The 20,524-nt window shown below is 42.7% G+C and overlaps 1 pseudogene; it reads right to left on the bottom strand.

Annotated features, from left to right (window-relative positions):
• Positions 1-1,612: 1,612 nt before the first annotated feature.
• Positions 1,613-4,316, bottom strand: LOC109461650 (annotated as a pseudogene).
• Positions 4,317-20,524: the final 16,208 nt, after the last annotated feature.

Genomic DNA, 20,524 nt, shown 5'->3' with positions numbered 1-20,524 from the left:
TACTTAGTCTAGTATTACTACAGGAATATGATTGTAAACGGCGTATGACATGATGTGAGTTAGGCGTTACTATCTGTTACAATACTTTCTCTCTTTTGTAGTGCACTGCATATATATTGGCCTAAGTACGTAGATATTGAGTCGGGACATGACATGATCGAGTAGATTGAAAATGTCTATGTTTGTCTTTGGGAGAGGTTTACCAGTTCTACATGTGACACATTAATTTTTGTCTATCTAAAGCAGGGCAGGTCATTATGAAATGATATTTATATTCAACACTTTCGTGACACGAGGGACATTGTGAGCCTGCCCATCCTCTCGGGTGTAATTGATACCACCCCCTGGTCAGGTCTGCTACATGTAGCTTCCCTATGAATGAATTCAGGCTCGGGAAACCTCGGCCAGCGGTTCACACATGGGTGAATTTCTATGCGCCACCTTAACGTTACAGGCAGGCATGGAGTAAAAAAAAATACATAACGATACACAAACCATCTCAGCTTGCCGTCGGCTTCAGTTTGAGTAGACATGTCCACTTTGTCATGTTTTGCGAGCTTCCTTTTCTCTGCTGCCCGGGCAACTCGGTTCTTGACAAACTTTGCAAACCGCCTCCTCATATCCTCCTCTCTGGTGATGCATAATGTCATATACTTGACCCTGCCATGAACCCTTGAATGGTACAACCAATCCTTTTCGTTGATTCCAATCTTTATGCCGTCTAATAACCTTTTGGTGCAATACGATCAACTCCCCGTGTTCTATCTGGTTGTGAATACTGCACTGAACTTTAACCATGCCTGCTCTTCCTCTACCCAATATACCAAAGAGAACCCACCCAAACTTACTTTAAGTTAAAAATGTTCAGACTAATGTTTTGTCAGCCTTGAGAAACACCAACCACAAAGGTGGGGATGAGAGGAACAGGTAGCCCGTGGTGTTTTCCACGGCGCTAAAATTGCCAAACCACAGTTTAAATTGCGCACTATAGACAGAAAACATGGAACACGAAAATCAACTAATAACTTTGCTCCCTCCAGCCAATCCATATTCGAAGTATTTCAGAAACATTATTTCGACCATCACATCCGCAATCCAGTCCATTCGTCACTATACTATCCGTCCATTCGTACACATGTGCCTATTGTCAATACATGAAGGGCATTAACATTACGAGTCATTTAATTTCGTAATAATGTCACCATCCTTTTTCTTCTTTTTTTTTTAACCAAATAATTATCACATCTTTGTTCATGACAATAGGTTTCGTTATTTTACTTTTCCCTGCCGTAGCTGCGCCTACCTGCTACAATTACTACCGTAACAGGATTGTCCTTGTCCCTCTTCTCCCCTCCATCATCCCGCCTCTCCGCCCAATTTGCTACCAAATGCGTGTAACTGCCGCACACGTAACACCTGGAGTACCCCCCCCCCCATTGCCTTCGCGTGTAACGTTGCGGCGAGCTTTGCTCTTGCGAAGAGGTTGAGCCATGCCTGTCCTGGCCTGGTGCGAAGAAGTCAAAACTCTCTTACTCACTTTCTTGGCTGCTTCAGCGCTGAACAGTTCCCTCATCGCTGCCCTCAAGCTCCTTTGGTGTCCATGCAATCTCAATTATTCTGCCACAGCTTGGTACTCGTCAGCTTTCCTATGGTTCTCCCTTTTAGCCGCCAACTCCTCAACTGACTGTATATCTGCAACTCGATCAAACAGGCTGTTCGGTCGCTGGGCCATGCTTCTTATGTCTCGAAGAATGGCTTTCACGCCCAGCTGCCCTCGTGAGAAGCCGTCCACAGTTGCTTGCAGTGTTCTCACTACTTTAATTGCAGAAGATCCTGTAGAAAAAGACCATCCTGAATTAGCAGATCATCCCACCAAGACAAGGGAAGCCTGGCTTGAGTGTTCTCCAACCATTAGAGGAAGTTCTGAAATTATCGTCCTTGAAAATAGAAACGTCGCATCGCAATAAACCGTGTTTTTTTCTTTAACCCAGGGAACGAAGAAATGGAAACACAGTTGTGGTCGGTAAGGAAGATCTATGAGGTCGCTACGATGTGTGTTTATTAATTTTTCCCCGTGGTGTGAAACACTGTGTGCAATCTGCAGAAATCAAGAGGTTGTAATAACGACAGACTAATCTGTCCCTTCATTCGTGACGATGTCGCTGATGGCTCTTTTTGTTGGATGTTTTTTGGGAAGTTTTTTTTTTTTTTTGCCATCACTTTGCCGGTATCCGTGCACAACCAGTTGAGCTTCGGAACAATGGCGTGGGGGCACTCGTTGGTACTGATTAGCATGACAATAGACGCCGTGTGTCTGGTGGCACACACCTGCAGAATAATAGTTGATTTGCATAGAGACCAGACAGTAGTTGTCTGCACTGTCTGGGGTTCACTTCTCCGTGGACGTCTTGGGTTGGGGTCTTGCTGGCTTGCTTGTCCCCTTGCTGGTTAGCTTACCAATAGTGTGGCAGTTGTCGAAAGTCGGCCATGGTCTCGTTGAGAGTTTTCTGCTCAAAACAGCCGAACAGCATTCAAAACACTGCTGGGACATTATCTCCAATTAGAAAATAAGTTATCGACTAATTGATATAGGATGTAGATATTATTAGGCTTTGTAGGCATTACCACAGACAGTATTGCATGGATTTCCATGACAGCACAGTAACTTTGCCACATTGGGTTTCCCGTTGAATCTGACAATGCAGCTGTAAAATCTTCTATCTTGTCCAAGACGGTCTGTACCATGTCCAGGACCTCACTTCCCACTGCGATCTCGTTGCCAGGCAAACTGATCTTCTCCTCCCCCTGTAACCGAGGTTGAACTTAGGTTCTTTTGGATGCTGCACGGAGCTAACTAATTACAGGACTAGGAAGAACACACGCAGGACACAGGCATTGGCGTTACACGCACGGGAGTCATGGGAGTAATACATAACTACAACACATTCTAACTTATGGAAATGTACTGAGGTATATGTGATGAAAATGAAGACTATTCGTCTTCCAAAAACTGCCCAATCGCATGTTGCAAAGGAATGGAAAACGTATGGTACATTATTAAACATATTATCCCACTACTACAACACATTATACCATATGGTAATGTACTACCGCAACGGTATATTTGAACAAAAATTAAACACTTTTTGTCTACCGAAAACTGCCGACAAGAATGGGAAACAGTACATGTTTGTATCGTGTAAACGATTAGGTTAAGGACATATTGTAATCACTCATGATGTACAATGTATCCGTTAGTTGAATTTCAAAATGCAGCCTTACAAGAACAGGCAGGCTTAGCGGCGACGCTTTGCCTGTGGTACGTATCCACATAAAAAAACATACAAAGGTGTCGACATCCTCCCCTAGATTGTAACATGAAATGTGGCTCCATCTTCCGCAGATGTCAACGATCTCACTGTTCTCTTCGTCTATACCACATACACAAGCAATTTCGTCTGTCTCCGGGGGATCAATGTTTTCACGATTTGCCGGTGTCAATCTGTAGGATCGTTACGAGAGCGTTTTCATCTTATAAGAGTAAGAATGTCCTTGAAACTACCGAACCTTCTCAATGGCGGCTTGGATTCCGGTTCGCTCCCAGCCACGCAGGATCAGTTATTCCTTGGGGCCCAGACTGTCCATGGCGCCCAGGAACCAGTTGTCACGCATCGGCTTGAGTGTTGAGAGCCTGAGGTCGACTTTGGCGTTCTCCACGCTGCTGTCGACGATCTCCTTCGCGATCGTCTCTGCATACCGCGTCATGAAGCTCTGTCTCAAGTCCTTGTTCAGGGCGACGTTGATCCCGCCGTCAGCGTCAAGGGGCTGGAGTTCTCCCGTGCATCTTTCTGGCACGAACACGGGGGTCACGTTCGCTCTTTCAGCTTTGCGATGACCGGTCGACTCAGTACGCTGTACACGTCGATGATGGCAAGCCCCTTCTGGTCTTTTTACAGGCGGAGACGATCCCTCTGCGCCTCCATGTAGGGTGTGATGATGGTGTCCACGTACCGCTGCATGCTTTCTTCTGTCGACCAGTGGGAGCTTGTGTGGTGCACGTCCCACTCTTCAGGAAAGGGGAACTTCGGGTGGCAAGCTTCGGTTTTCCCCTGGTAGAGCAGCTGCGGTGGGAGCAGTTTTCCGGCCAGGCTGATCGTCAGGAGGGCTGTGATCTGTCTCTTGTCTTCGAGGCCGAACACGGAAACCTGGCGCGACCCAGCCTCCTCCAACGTCCACTCGCCCACAGGAACGATGGGCAGCCCGGTCTGGTCCCAGTTCAGGATCAAGTTCAGGATCAGGTTCAGTCCAGAGTACATAGTATTTTAGATGTCAGTTTCATTAAAGGTACAAATTTTTATTTATTTATTTGCATCAGACCCATGGACCATATCAACAAACACAGTACATACAATTAAAAACAAAGCTATCTGGAGAAGACTAAAGTCCACATAATGCCGCCAGAACGTACCGTGGCGGAAGGTATCGGAGTGCACAAGGAGATGGATAATCTCATTGCCTGACGACAACAGACGGGAAACGAATGAGTGGGTAACCTTACGGCGTTTAGCGTCAAACGTGTCTGTCCGGTTCTTAGCAAACAGATAACTTGTTCTTGCATACCTGCCAGCACAAAACAACAACTTAAAAGCACTGTGGTATGCCATCCGTAGTTTGGATATTGCTGCCACACTATAGACCACAATTGTGCGCAGTACATTGGCGAACAGAACGCCGAGAACAGCAACCTTTTAACCTCTGCTGAGCTGAAGCGAAATCGTCTAAGTAACGAATAAGCTCGGTCATAAAAACCCCTGACATGTACTTGGATGGCCGAATAACAAATGTGTTATTTAATAGAAATTCCAAGTTGCTGTTCTTGTTTGTTCCCACTTGTTGGGAACAACACTTCACTGTGTTGGTCCTAATTCTGACTTAAGATTGTTTTCCAATACATTGGAATAGTCGTCAAAGTTCCAGAGATTATTGTACTTACTATATATATAGGGAGAAAATTCCTAGTATCATTTAATTCTAACAACCAAGAAACATATAAAATATTGTCCATGTCAAGATAGTGAATGGAAAGTATATTTGATAAACGCATTATGTTGTTTATAACATGCTTACAATACTGGCTATCCCTAATGTATATAAAACCAGTACTTGAAAAATTAAACATAGTTGAGCTCAATGATAAGGTGAGGTAACATGCCATCAATCCAAACCATCTTCTTCTTCAGGGTCTCCTTCCTTGTTGATCTGAAGACACTGTCTCTCGCGTGATGGATCAGCTGCCACAGGTGTAGTGGTCTTGTCTCCCCTCTAGTCCTCAGGGAGCTGAACTCCCCATCCGTGACTGTTCCAGTATAGGAAAATTAAGCATTTGAGAAATTATACTGGACTCTGGAGGAAATAATAAACATGATATTGCATACAATCCCAACCCCAGCAATCATTGTCAAGAAAAGTTGAAAAAAAGTGTATGAAAAGTATGAAAAGTGCTAGTTGCTGATATGCATCATTTAGGCTATATCCCTACAATGTACTTCTGAAAACTAACCTGATGATCTCGTGAAGCTTGTACCAGCATGTTCTTGTACGTACAGCTTCCTGTTAAAAGGCAGTATTCCTGATCTGGGGCCAGTCATCGCTGAAGTCTGGCTCCCAGACCTCTGTAGGCATGGAGACAAACTCTTGAATGTCATTTATTCTAAATATAAATAAAGACATAAAATCTGAATGAAACATGCCATTTTAATGACATTGAATTAATAAAGGATTACTTTAATCTAAAAAATACGAATAACAAATGATTGTCAAAAATGTACATTTGTCTGCTAAAAAAAATCAGTCCTCGAAACCTCTTCTTCACCTTCCAACCTCTTTTTGGAATCTGGCACTTGGTGTTCTGTCGAAGACCCCACGGGAGCCTCGCAGCCTCGCTACCGAATAGCCGACCCAGACAGGATGTGCACAAGACAAGTGCCGCCAGAAAGTAGTACGTTGCAACAACGAAACATCTAGTAGTAATTGCTCATTTATAAACTAGTGGCATAATTTCCAACCTTTAGCTGTGCTATTGTTATCCAATCCAAACGTAGAATAATGTTGTGCTTGTATCATTTTGTCATTGGTATGCGAAATTCGGAATTACTTTTCCCGTTGGCGGATGGATATGAGCAGAAATTGCCGTCGCACAACCACCCAGCTTCAGTTGCAGAAGAACAGCGGTGGTGTGAGGTCGGGCCTCCACATACGGATTTACTTGGCGTTTTTCTTGGCAAATTGTCGATTTTGTAATTGCAACGTTACATAGAAAGAATCATAACCTTGTTATGGTTACTCTTATGTAGGTGTTGACAAGTTCTTGTGAAGTTAATTTGATTGATTTTGCCGTTGAATTGATCATAAGCCAGGCCGTGTTGTGTAAGGCAGTTGGAATGTGTTTTGTCTGGTCCCCGGTGTCTGTATGAAAGTACAGGTCTCCCCATGTGATGGAGTCTGTAATGTGCGGAAATAGTATGCGGTTAAGTTTCATCAGTCGGACCTTGTTATTGTGTCCATGAATGTTTGCTTCGAATGACGAAATGGTTGTTGGGAAAATGCCACGTGTGATACAGGGCTGTATTAAGTTCTGTATCTGTATCTGTATAGCCGGTATAACCGCCTTTCGGCGTAACACACCAGCTTCGCAGGCACGCGGCGCTGAATGTATAAGACGTCCTGCAAAAAGTCGTCAACGAAGAAGGTAAAACTTCAAATATGAGTTGCATAGGGCATTGGTATTTGTTTGTGTGCATTTGCATGACAATAGGCACTGTGTGTCTGGTGGCACATAGTTGATTTGCATATAGACCAGACTGTAGTTGTCTGCACTGTCTGGGGTTCACTTCGTCGTGGACGTCTTTGGGTCGGTTAAACTCACGTGCTCTGCCAGTTCTCGTTCATGTTCTGGACATACTCCTCGTACTTCTGCTGAGCCATCTCCTTCTCCTCCTGTCCCTTGAGTAACCCTCGCTCACATATTCGGCTTGCTTGTTGCCTTGCTGGTTTAGCTTACCAAACCAATTGTGTGACAGTTGTCGAAAGTCGGCCGTGGTCTCGTGCTCCAAACAGCATTTAAACACTGCTTGAATATTCTCTCATCCGCGACGAATTCGTACTCATTTAATGAAACTTTTGTGTGTGTGGGGGGGGGGTCCATGTTTCGCAATCTCCCATTCCCTCCAATAAACAGATGGCACATTGGCATAACTCTTGCCCCTTGGGAGAAATCTCGTATTGCACTCACTGCTAAACTTACTGAACCAAACATAACTTGATCCCGTTTGTACCCTCATCATCAGACCGTTCCTTGTGGGTGGTAGCTAGGCAGTTGTGAGCTTGTGTTTGTGCCCAGTTGTTCTCAGAGCAATTGGTTGTGAACTGCATCCTTACTTTACATAGTCGTTACATTAACTAGATACAGAAGCATAGAATTTTTACCCCCTATGTACTACAAATTAGTTGAACTTATTGCAGTTAAGGGTCAGCCGGTTAGCGTTAAACTAGATAGCTATCATTTTTCAGTTCCGAGTTAAGAGTCTCCTCAATTTTGTATTGTTACTCACCATGGCTTTGTGGCATTGTTATTCAAATCTGGTGGTGATAAGAATGATAAGAATAAATTCTAGACTTCAATCCACAGAGGGTATCTTCCGAGTTCTGCCCATGTACCAATATTACTGGCATTCTTCCTTACGCCGTGGAGTGACTTACAGAATTTTAAATGTACTTCTCCAATTGAAGAGTTGTCATTTAGTCCAATGTTGCAACGTACTTCAGCACCGCAAGTTAATATGGGAATAATACATGCATCGAAAAGTTTCAATAATACTGATACAGTGATACTGATGCATTGCTGCCTTTTTATAAGATAAGATAGATTGTAGCATGAAACGATTGTCAGTTTGGTGATTGACGCAATAGGCACACAATGTTTACAAATTTGATAATATCAGTACTGATACCATTTGGTGCTTTCAACACTAGCATGGAAAAGTTTGCCTGCAGACTTGATGGCCCTGAATCTGCCCTTCTGTTAAGTGGTGTACCGCGGTGCAAAGTCAGTAGGCATGCTGGCTGAAGGTCTGTCCAAAGTTCAGCGATCATGTCTGCTTGTGTGTTGGTTAGTGACCCATCTCTTAAGCACAGACAGACGAGGAAGGATGCCAAGGCATCAACCTTCTCGAAACATTGTTGTATGTGTGATTTACACCGATCACATCTGAATGTATACAAGGCAAGGGTTAATATGAAAAAATACAAACCTGTGTTTTTCTAAACTGGTTATAGTTGAATCCACGTGACCTTTCGGTATCCTGACTTGGTCCAGGCCCGAGTCGTGAAACATCTCTAGGAGTTTTTTTTTTTTTTCTATTTACAATTCAACTTGGACAATACAAGACATGGTGGTGAGGTACTCTAGCTATAACTTATTTTAAACCCACCATCGAACATATAGTATACAGATGGGTGGAATTGGATCAATAAATGGTAAGGGAGAACATGTGGTTGTGCCTTTGGGATGACCTTAATATCATCCTGAAATTGTTGGGCACAAACACCCATTTCCCAGATGCATGATGCGGCCCTACAAAGTTTAGTCTTTTCCTCATATCCATGACGTGTGACTTGAAAGAACTATATGTCAAAGCGGTAACCTGCGACCCTGTTTGAACAAGGGCTACAAATTGTATGGACAGTCCTTTTCGCCTCCAGATTTGTTCAATAGGAACCTCGTGAATAATATCGAAAATAATTGGGTAATGGGATTTGGCTGCAGAACTAGAACTGAAAATTGATCTAAAACAGCGCGAACCAATCACTTTCTCACAAAATAGAGAATTTCTCTGTGCACGCTGGCCAGTGGCCCCAGTGTTTACACCCGCCATTTTGAATTATGTGTTACTGGCGAAGGAGGAAGTGCAGTTTCATTAGAGTGTTGAAAGTCATGAATGCGGTCCAGAGGAGGGATCCCCCTTTCTCGTTAAGTTCATCTTCCATATGAGAGTATACTAGTATCCTGACTCTTTCTTTCAAGTTAAAAGACAGACGGGTATAAGAGGTGTTGGACTGATTCAGGTACATTTAATTGGCAGTTATTACAGAGACCATTCCTTAGTAGTACTTGCAAATTACTTACAAATTAATCTAACGTTGATACCTCTCTCTCCGTAAAATGTACTATATACATATAGTAACATCGTTAGGCCACGCTTCTCCTTCCTATAGTCGTTGTCCTCATGATCCAATCAACCAATGACCAATTTCTTGATTTGGTTTTCAACAGATAATAAATGAAATGGTTGACAATATTTTGGGAGTTGTCGGACTAAATGTTTTCTATTATAGAGTTGTTTCTTAACTCTGGAGGCCTTTCTGGTTTTCCATCAGGGCATGGAAAGGGCAAAAAATTCTGACAGATTTTACTTAACAGAATAAATGAGTGATGCAAACCGAGTTCATCAAACTGCTGGTACAGGACAGTTGTACCAAACATCTCGTGTTTTGGGCTGTGTTTTTTGCTGCGTTTTGGGCTGTTTGTTTGCTGCGTTTTGGGCAGTAACGTACAAACTGGTCATGGCGTAAAATAATACTGTCAGGATGAACTATACTAACAAACAATACAAAATATGTACAACTTAATAGAAAATACTTGTAATCAAATGGTGAAAAATACATATGGTGCACAGGTGAAAAATACATGTCATCAATTAACAAAGAATACTATAAAAATATGTTCTGTACTACAACTTGCTAAAGATGTCCTCCTTAAATGGTGAAAAATACATGTCATCAAAAGAATGGAAAGTGATCTGTACAGTACTTAAGCAGCTGGATTTCAAGTAGCATTTCTTTATGTCTATGTCGGTGAGTCCTTCTACACAATGATGCTGCGGTATCGCCCCCCCCCCCCCCAACATACACACGCACTGTTCCAGTTTCCTCAATGTGTCCATCAATGCTGATCGTGAGCAGGTTGTTGTCAGCAGTACTGACTGGAATCACCATCAGCACTGATGCCAACAGCTTCATGCTGGGGTACAGCTCGGCCATGGTGGCATCTTCAACACTTCAAATCTATACATACAGCTTTGCTTTATCCTGTCCCGTGCGGTTGGCAGTCCATTCGATGATTAGCCGAGAACTTTTTTTCCCAATGAATCATATTAGATTGCACAGCTGGTCGCATGTACTCTCTCTATTGTTTGAAGATGTTTTTTACACACAAAGCCTTTGACTCTTGTATAAAATTCTCTCACATACACGCAAACGGGCGCAAAAGCTTCCCGCTCTCGCTCACACATACATACTGTGTACTCTTGATGTTGTGAAACTTGTTTGGATTTCTGGGGTGGCCCTTAAACGGCCTGATTAGTCGTCAATTTTCACAATGAGTCTGCGGTTCCCAAGACCAAGAATTTCACATGGTGAATCCTTCCTTCAAGAACTCAGTGCCATCCTTATAATCTACTTATGTGTTCATACATAATGGGTACATACATAGAATCCCGAAGTTCGATGCTGATTTGGAAACAGACGAAATCTGAACCAATCTGGGCATTTTTATGCATCAGATGGTCCTGAACACCGCGTATCACGGCACTTAAAAAATTTGGCGTCTCTTCAGGAATGAACACAGTTCATGCGACTACCCAACGACTGTCAGGCTTCAGGCTTTAACAATAAAATCGAGTCTAATCGTATCAAAAGCTTTTTCAAAGTCTGCAATAAATGATGGACGGTCTGCCAACGTTTCTATGATGATGGACATCACATCTTATTAACTCGAATGCTTATGGCATGGCAATCCTTAGTTGAAGCAATGGTTGTGACTAACAGCAGATGGGTAGACTGAGTACAGCTTAACAATGCTGATTGATGAGACGGAGACTGGTGGCGGGTGACGATGCCACCACACACGGTTTCCGTTTTCCCCTTTCCATGTCTCACTGTGACATTGGGAAATGCAGTCCTCACGTGTTTACCAACTTCTTGTGGCTTGAGTTCGAATGATCTGTTCCTCATACATGTACCTGCCCGCGTTTGAAATTCCCTGTCAACGTCAAGATACCTTCTTTGTGGCCCGTTCATGACGATGTGTCGTATAGAAGGGTGTCCAGGCGTTACATTGTTAGGCGGTTCCTCAGTTTCGTCTTCAGTCGGTTCTGGGTTGAAAACCCAAGCTGACAGTCTACGACAAAGTCCCAATTTACAAGAGTAATCGGGGAGCACATTGACAGGTAGCCATGTGGGCCTGCGTGGTTTGGAAGATGCCCTGTAGGGCTAGCTTGAATATTTTTTGGCCCCCCAAAATGTACGGTTTCCTCCTCACCAATAAACCTGACCTTTACAATTTTGGAGGGATCGAAACCTTTTCTACATAATTTCTCATTTAGAGACCGCCAGACGTTGTACCGGCGTACAACATACACTTTGTCAAGGAACTGTGCAAAAGAGCTGGGCATCAACAATGTTCGAAAGAAATTTCCTTCCTTGATCGCTGTGCAACTTATAGGGGACACCAAACCGTGGGATCCAAGTGTCAATCAAGGCTCTGACTACAGTCGGCGCCTCCTGATTGGGCAGTGCTACTGCTTCGACCCACTTGGACATGTAGTCTGAAATAACCAGAATGTGTCTGTTTCCTCTGTGTCTTTGACAGTGGCCCCAGGAAGTCCATGGCAATTCTTTCCCAGCGGAAGCTGGGGGAAGAGTATACTAGGGGAGCTCATCTCTTCTTCCTTCCTGACTTAACTGCTTCTTGCAGTTCTCGCAATACTCTATCAGGCAGATCCAAATGAAACGAAAGGAATTGAATGTTTTGTCTGTCAATGTAGTCGTCAGCATTGTGAGGATCAAGTTGGAAATATTAATTAACAAAGGTGTAGTTGGAATTGTAATTAATTGTAGCCCTTCTAAATAGAGTTGTCTTGGTGTCTTAGATCTTTCAGAGAAAGGTCTCTGTTTATTCTGGGAATGAAAACGTAGTGAAAGGCCGCAATGTTTGAAAAAAGGTCGGGGTTTATATTTAAGACACCTTGACTTTCCATCTGCCCAAACAAATCCACATATTTTCACGTCTGTCGATCTGTAGAATCACACTTGTGGGTGGAACTGGTTATGGACGACCTCACATCCGCACTCTCTTTAACGCTCTCTCTCTCTCTCCAATGTCTGGCTGTCAAGTGCGACTCGTTCATGGGACAATTCCCAGTCCTTCTTACTAGAATCTTAGCATAAACCCACCAGTCTACCTACCTTCTAGCTTGATTTTGGTCTGTCCGATTGAAGGCCGGAATTTGAATCCAGATCCAGACTCCCGGATGTTCTTTGCTACGTTAGGGTTAACCGCCTTGTTCTCTTTTAACATCAATATCATCTTCTTCGTTCCCCCAAGATCCTCCAACACGCAATCCAAGCAATGAGCGCCTCTGGCATGAACAAAATGCATATTTGCAGAGCAAAAAGGACTGGTCCTACTCGTCACATGGGGTAGCAAAAATAAATTGCACAAATGGTTGTCCCATACCCTTCTTTGCTTACGTGGTCGGACCAAAGCACGCATCCGCTTGCAACCACGGCAGATTTGCTGAGCAGCTTATGCTTGATGAACTGTCCATAATCGTCCGTCAAACTCCGACCTGGAACTTAAAGCCTAAATAGACACTATGGATATAAATTGAAACGTTTATGCTGCTGTCATAATATTTACTTCTTTGCTATGAGTGTTATAAGCAAATTTAAGTTTTTGTTCAGTAAATATATAGAATGGCCCTCAATATCTGAGCTAACCTAGTTTATATCAAGATAATTTTAACATAGGAGTACAGTAGATAGTCCTTACCAAATGTACAGGTCGCTTGCACTGTCTGCACTGTGCATGCCTTCTTGAATTTCTTGTATCGGAGATTGTATATCCTCATGCCGGCCTTGTTTCTTGCCTGTCTCCGCCCACAGTTTTCATTGTGGTGCATAGCGGCCAGATGGAGCCTGTGGGGGTAATACAGAACTTTGACACAAGAACAGTACAGAGACTTTCGTTAGGTCTAAAACTACATACAGTAAAATAGACATACAGTACAATACATGGGTACAACGAAATTAACGTACGTACAAAACAATAGATGAGTCAACTAATACTACTAATACAGCTAATACTAATGTATATGTAAAATTTTATTTTTTGTGTATTGTTTTATTCTATTATTAATCTTCATATAGAAATGAAAAACGCCAATAGACCCCCCCCCCTATTCAAGTCAACTTTATGGCAGTTTCGTAACATACAGAATTGGTCCTGGCTGGACGCGTAGTGTTTCTGTACCAGGGTGCCGAAGAAGTGGCTGATGAGTGCATTCCTTATATCTTGTCATTCTGCAAACAGGATACTCCTGGATTCTGACCAGTATATATATGTAGAGCACTTCCGTGGGCAAACATGTGCAACTTGTTTGAATTTCTTTGTGGCTGTAGGAATGGTGTTATGAAGTGGCAAGAAGTAGTTGAAGATCAGACATTCTTTCATGAATGGTGTTTCTTGTCTCTCTGTTAATAGGATGGTGGAGCAGGGGCCAGATTCATGAACCTGAAGAAAATGTGATTATTCCCCATGCTTATATACCTTCTATACTTAAAAGGTGAAATAGCTCCATGGCTGAGTAGATGTGAGCGTGTTAAACCTCCTGTACAGCTTCCTGGTACTGGTTGGAGGTGGCGTGTGGTCCCTCCTTTGCAGTCGTGGCATTGAGGCCGTTCATGTTTGCACACAGCGACCCCTTGTCACCAGCAGATATGGGGTCGAAGAAGATTTCATGGTAGATCTAAGGAGAGATAACATGACAAAAAATAAGTCTCAAGCTCGTGCAAATAATACCGTGGCCTAGTTACACAGAAACTGAGATTTATAACATACAGAATTTTTTTTAATTTTTTTTTCAAACTCCTATTAATAATTATTCACAATACTAGACATACATAGTTAACATACAATCGTACATACTATTGATTATAAGTAATACATAAGAAAAAGACGATTTTAACAGGAGTTGTCTAGATAAATATCAAGTAAAATGTTGCCATAACATACAGAAATAACACGGAAATGAAAGCTTCGAAACTTGCCTCAAATAGGTTCGTCGTGGCATGTCAAAGTTCGATCTTTGTCACCATGCCTTAAATGCCTCTTCTGGTGTGTCCATGGCAGGTTCTTGAATGTAGCCTGGAAGTTCTTTGCTCGTTCCTCTGACAGCTGGTCTCCTCTCAGCAGTATTGGGTGGATGATTCTAGTGATGCCTTCGCGTCACCATCACCGAAGGCAAGCATGGTCATATAGCGTTTTTGCTTCATGCTTGAAAGAACTCTTGCTTTTACAGTGTCAGCTTTGTTGGCAACCTCTATGCTTTTGATATGCCCTTCAAGGAAGTACTGAAAAGCGAGTTTTTTTTTTGTAGGCAGTACATTTTAGGACTTTCTGATCATACTTTTTTGTACGAAACACAAGGTATTCGTACAGTGCCGCCAAGTTTAGGATTGGTAGATTTCTGAGGTCTTTGGACCATACAGATCGGGCGGTAACTTTCTCTATTATCTAAGAAAGACAATGAACTGGTACACGTGTTGACACTGCCTCGTTGGAGGGTAAACAAGTACACATAGGCATAATCGACAAGAGTGTCCTTGTTTCCAGTTTTTGTATTCTGTAAGTAATTTCTTAAACTGCTAACTGTAAGAACCTTCAGCTCCTCTAGTGTTCTTAGCTGTCTACACTCCCACACTAGGAATGGATAAAATAAGAAGGTATGGTTAAATATGTACATGTATATCATTCTTCATCCACCGAGCTATGGATCTAACTAAAATTCCTTGCAAACGTTGGTTTATATAAACAATGATATATAATTTGTTGTCTAAATCATCAAAAAGGGAGAATGGAATTCTGGGAGATTGCATGTCATCAGTTTGAATGTGTAAAATATTAATGTTCTCAGTCAAGTGTCTTACTGCAAAGATATTGTTTATTTTTCCAACTAGAAAACTTTATACAATATCCCAGGAACAGCATTTTGCAGCTTCCCATACAATATTGGAATTAGCTGTCCCACTGTTATTCTTTCATAAATTCCAAAGTTTCTTTGCAAAAACTTTTGTCAAGTAATAAAGATGTTTTAAATTTCCACTATCCTTTCCCCCTAGGAACTTCTGCAAGTGAGAAAGGATAATGCAATCAAATTATGGTCAGATCTAAATTTGTCCGCAATTACACATTTGTTCACTCTATTTACTCAAGAAAACCTAGTCAAGAATTAGTCAATACTACTTGCACACACTGTGCTCGCTTCGGCAAGAAAGGAAGTTGAGGTCTGATGACCCGGAAGCATTTATCCAGTATGTTCACGCCAGATGTCTCACATGACCTTGTCTGCCTCCGGCACACTTATAATATGTAAAATGTAATGCAGATCTCGGCAGTTGACGCGTCTGTAAAAGTTCCAGCAGGTTAGGCTACCAACCGAGAACGGTGTTCCAGCTGCCTCTTGCGCCCCGTCATCGGAAAACTAACAGCTACAGGCCAGAGTGAATTTAATGGTAGAACCAACCATTTTATATATAAGCACTACGCCTCCAACACCACCTCTCATGCCAACTGCCACGCCACCATTTCCTCCTCCACCACCACCTCCTGTGCCAACTGCCACGCCACCATTTCCTCCTCCACCACCACCTCCTGTGCCAACTGCCACGCCACCATTTCCTCCACCACCACCATTAAACTAACGCAGTTGGTTAGCAAGATGTGTCAGAGGCCTACCACCATGTGTATTTTTATTCATTTCGCTTTGTTCGAGTTCGTTAAAATATTATCTATCAGTGTAGCTGTTTTGCTGGTTATTCTCCTTGGTTTTGAGATAGTTGGCTAGATACTATATGAGAACAAAGTATTAAAAAATCAGTAGTTGGTGGATGGGTTTCATTTCTAAGGAGGTCAATGTTGAAGTCACCAACTAGGAAGCAAGTTTGTCCTTTCTTGTTAAATGCGTCTAATGTTGTTGTCAAAAGACTTGAAAATTCCCTGATATCAGTGTCAGGGGGTCGATACGCAGCCTAGCACATGTACAAGGCATAGCACAGACCTGGTCAGCCCTTGTTCCAGTGGCAAATGATGCACATGTTTAACATGAAAGATGCCCGATTGACCTGACAACTATTCCATCCACTCTGACATTTCGCAGAACCAAAACAGCTTTGTCAGGATCAAACACTGACGACATTGTCTTGTATTGGATGTTGTATTTGCGGCGTGACAAAAAAAAACTGACATCACCAAGAAATGTATAATAAGATGATGCTATGAAGCAAGATCTCGCGGTCAAGTACATTCATATTTACCTTGCATGTATCTGCCTTTCTTATAATTGTCAAGGAATTACTCAACCTGATCTTTTGTGGCATAGGAACAAAGAAAATTCCATGCTCCCACACCTGCCCCCTCTTCACCACCATGAATGTCAGACAACGTGTCTTTAGTTTCTTTCATTCTACTGTAGTATGTTGATTTGGATTCACCAACCATTTCATGAGTAGTGGGATTTCTTTTACTCTTCTTGCCAAGCCAGGAACATGAGAGACTCCCCACACGTCCGCATCAAGGCGGCTTACAATAGTGACATCATGATAACATACTGGGACCAGCGCGTGACGTTAGACCTGCTACAGGAGGATATGAAGATGTGTCACTTTAACGAGGACAAACCCTTCACTATCAAGTGGGTGGATGAAGACGTTATAGCAAAACTAACGATGAACTAACGACAACGTAACTTGATAACAAATAAAAACAATGCGGTACAAAGGCGGTTGAAAAAAAAATTAAAATGAAACATACCATGGCCATAGCCCCGACTTCCAAGCCCTCTTCAGAAGAAGTTCATGGGATACTCTTCTTGCCAAGCAGCTTAGTCGAAGATTCCAGAAGGATTTTAGTTTCATCTTTTTTTCTTGGATTTACTTCTTTCTCACAAAGTTTAACGTTCTGAAAATGTTCCTCGAGTTTTGTTTTCTCAATTTCAAGCTGTCTCCTACGCTCATCAACTTGAAGACTTTGGTTTTCTATGGTTATCATCTTCAATCTCCCTTAACTTCCTCGGTTCTTAATATTTTGTCCTTTTCTTTCTCTCTTCCAGATTTCACACGTCTTCTTCCCTTTTCAACCTAGATTGAAGGTGCCTCTTTTCCCCAAATGCACCTGGTCTTTGAATCACACTTTTCTCTGTGGCGACCAGCTACCCACATAACGAATGTTTGACTAGTTGCCATTTAGCTTTTTGTTGACACTCTTGATGCCACGGCACTTTGCAAGGATGACAGACTTCATCTTTGCTGCGAAACGTGCGTCGCCTTGTTTGTTCTCTACCTCAGCAATCCATTCTGTAAAGACAGTAAAATGAAACGGTAAGAAAATATATTTTGCAAGTGCAAAAATAGAAATTTAAATCTCAGAAATGTGGAAACAAAGTAACAGCATGGAAACTATGGTATTGTACATTGAGGTGTGGTGTACTGATTTATGTGAAATGGTTCTAGTCTGGGTGCCATCATCCTCCGCACTTTGCCAGCAACAGTAGGAATCCAGCAGTAACTATGGATAATGGCATCCATGCAGGCTACAAAGGTTTGGTATTTCAATACACATGAATCCATGATAGTAATTCAAGTTGTCTTTACCAATGATGGCATACAGCCTGTTGGAGTCAACACAAACACGACAAAAACACAGCGTGAACCACGAGAAGCAACATGCTCCCCCTCTGCAGAGGACTGCCCCATCTCGGCTTTGCTGAATACTCCACTAGCTATTGTCCGGGCCTTAGCAGAAGCAGTTTCCTTGTCAATGGCCCTTGCCATGACCCAGACTGCAACTCTTACCCCCCTTTAGGGGTTGCCCTAAGACCGCCACTGAAATGCAACATTCAAGCCATCACATGATCATACAGCACTAAAATTGATACCCAAAATCATTCCTTGGTGGGATTCTCGGTCTTTCACCTCTCAAGGAATAAACTTACCGTTACACTATTTATGAATACCAGTCTATGTTTATTTCTGGTGTGTGTGTGGTNTGGGTGGGGGGGGGGGCTCCTTGTTGGTTATAAACACTACATTTCATCAGGTTTTGTTATCGATGAGAACATGAGCAAATTTTCGCAAGCTCTTGTAGAACATGAGGTAGCTAGAAAGGACAACTTTAGAAGTGTACGTGGCCTCCGTTCCCACGCCTAGCTGATAAATCTCATCAACGAATAGCACATGTCCAACTGCATTTGTGAGTTCCCTTGACATCAGATCTTACCGACGAAGGCTATAGATCAATAGTAAGGAAAATAATTATTTAAACCTTGTAAAGGGACATGGACATTTACAGTACAGTAAAAGCCGGAGAAATGATCAATTCTCTTAAGCGACTGGGGCATTTTGACACAAGTTAGTAAAGGGCAGAATGCCGGATCATCTTCTTTGTGATTTGGAACAATGACTTATTCCAATGTAGTCAGACTATGGCAAAGTTCCTCATTTCTGTTAGTCACAACAACATGGTTTTCTAGTACTGGGAAAATTTTAAGTTTGACCCAAGGCAATCAAGGAGTCTTGGAGGGTACTTAGATCACTTTTAAAGTTGTAGCTTGTTAAGAATTGCTATATACCCCGTGTACTGGATTTTCTTTTTACGTTGTCGCAAAAGTGAAGACTACAGCGGTATACTTTAGCTAATGGGAACGTGTCCTTCAGTGACTCTATCAGAGCGGGCTCTCCGACAGTCTCGTATGCCAGTAATTAATTCTGGTTTTGAAGGGCGATCCATTCAAGGGCTGTGATGAAGAAAGCGAAAATGGCACATGAAGCCCCGTCGATTTGAGTGACCATATAGCTCTCACAAGCATAACACTTGCCGCGGACAACCGAGTGTAACCCAGCCTGGCCGGGGGAACGCGTTGGGGGAGGCGGTGGCCAGGCTGGCCGATGGTGGTATCCTGACTGCTTCACCACCTTGGCAAATTTTGCGCCCACCCTCTCATCTACCTTACACCCTAGCGCCCCAAGCAACATCTCTCCAGCATGTGGCTACCCTCATGTAGGCTGGCGTCATGAGGGTACGTAGGATGGTCTGCATGGCCCGCCGCCCACACCTCCAGACGCCTCGGGGCCGTTAGAAGTACCGCGTGACTTGGCTAGATCCAAGACCTGTTCCAACACCACCTCCAACGCCAACTCCAACACTTCCAACCCCACCTCCCACGCTACCTTCAACGCCTCCCTGACACCTGCTCGGTGAGCGGTTTCTAATGCGTCGATATCCTTATGTGCCTACAATAGGAAAAAAATATAAGTAGGAAATCATGTGCATTCAATCCTCCCTCTGCATGTGTTGTGTCTAGTCAGTTTTCGTCCTTCCTGACTAGGTAGATTTCCGTATTTTTTTTAGCCAAGTGCTTTTTTTTTTTGCACATTCGTCTGGAGGGCGGGGCGGGGCGTCTGGCGAAATGTACCAGTCCGACCTCCGGTGATCAGCCTCGATGCGGCAGACCAGTAAACAAATTTTGCAGATATGTTGATTAAAAATAGATCTATTAGATTTATGATTCTCACTTTGCGAGTTGAAGTTGACTTTTCCTTCTCATTCTCTCATTTGAGGATGTAATCCTTGCTCTTGGAATCCTATAGCTCTTTTTTTTTGTTCTTCACATTCAATACATTTGGTTAAATGATTCTTTAGAACACAAGAAATCAACACAATTGTTAGGATACTATTGTAATAAGACCCTTTGGTCATGAATCCTGGCATTGCTTACCTCGTCTACCTCGGCGGGGATGTAGTTTTGTTGGTAGAAACGAAGAATGTCCACCAACGAAGAATGTCCACCATGTCCCTGCTGAGGTTCTTGTTCTAAAACTGGAGACCAATCCATGTCTGTAACAGACAAGTTTTAAAGCTGTAGTGGTTTTAACTGCCTCCAATAAATAATTCATGTGTACACATCTAGAATTTATAATCTACAGTGGTGACAAGGATACATTTCCAAGTTAAAAACTCCATAATTACATTGACTGAAAATAGAGGATTATGGTGGTTATGGAGGCCTTAATGAAAGCTTTATTTTTCCAAGTATCAAGTATGACATTTTAAATAATTAGAATTGGTTTGTTGACAGTAATAAATAGCAGACATCTACCTGTTCTGAAGGTTGTACTCTGGAGTATCGATGTGGAATCTGCTTCACAGTCGTCCCTTTGATGCAGCTGAGGGCTCCGCTACCTCCCAATGAAGTAAAATGTGACGTACGCAGTTTTCATACCTCCAGGCTTTTGCTCGGCTGTACATCACTAGTAAAAAAAAAATGGAAAAAGTGGACTTTGCAAAAAGACCCAGTTCGCACACCAGGGCAAACAAAAACTATTACTACTGCCCGCACTTGTACGGCTTGGC

This window comes from Branchiostoma belcheri, unplaced genomic scaffold (genome assembly GCF_001625305.1).
Source record: "Branchiostoma belcheri isolate BF01 breed outbred unplaced genomic scaffold, Haploidv18h27 scaffold95, whole genome shotgun sequence".
NCBI classification, from domain to species: Eukaryota; Metazoa; Chordata; class Leptocardii; order Amphioxiformes; family Branchiostomatidae; genus Branchiostoma; species Branchiostoma belcheri.
Note: the sequence above shows the minus strand (reverse complement) of the source record. Positions and strands in the feature narration are given on the sequence as shown.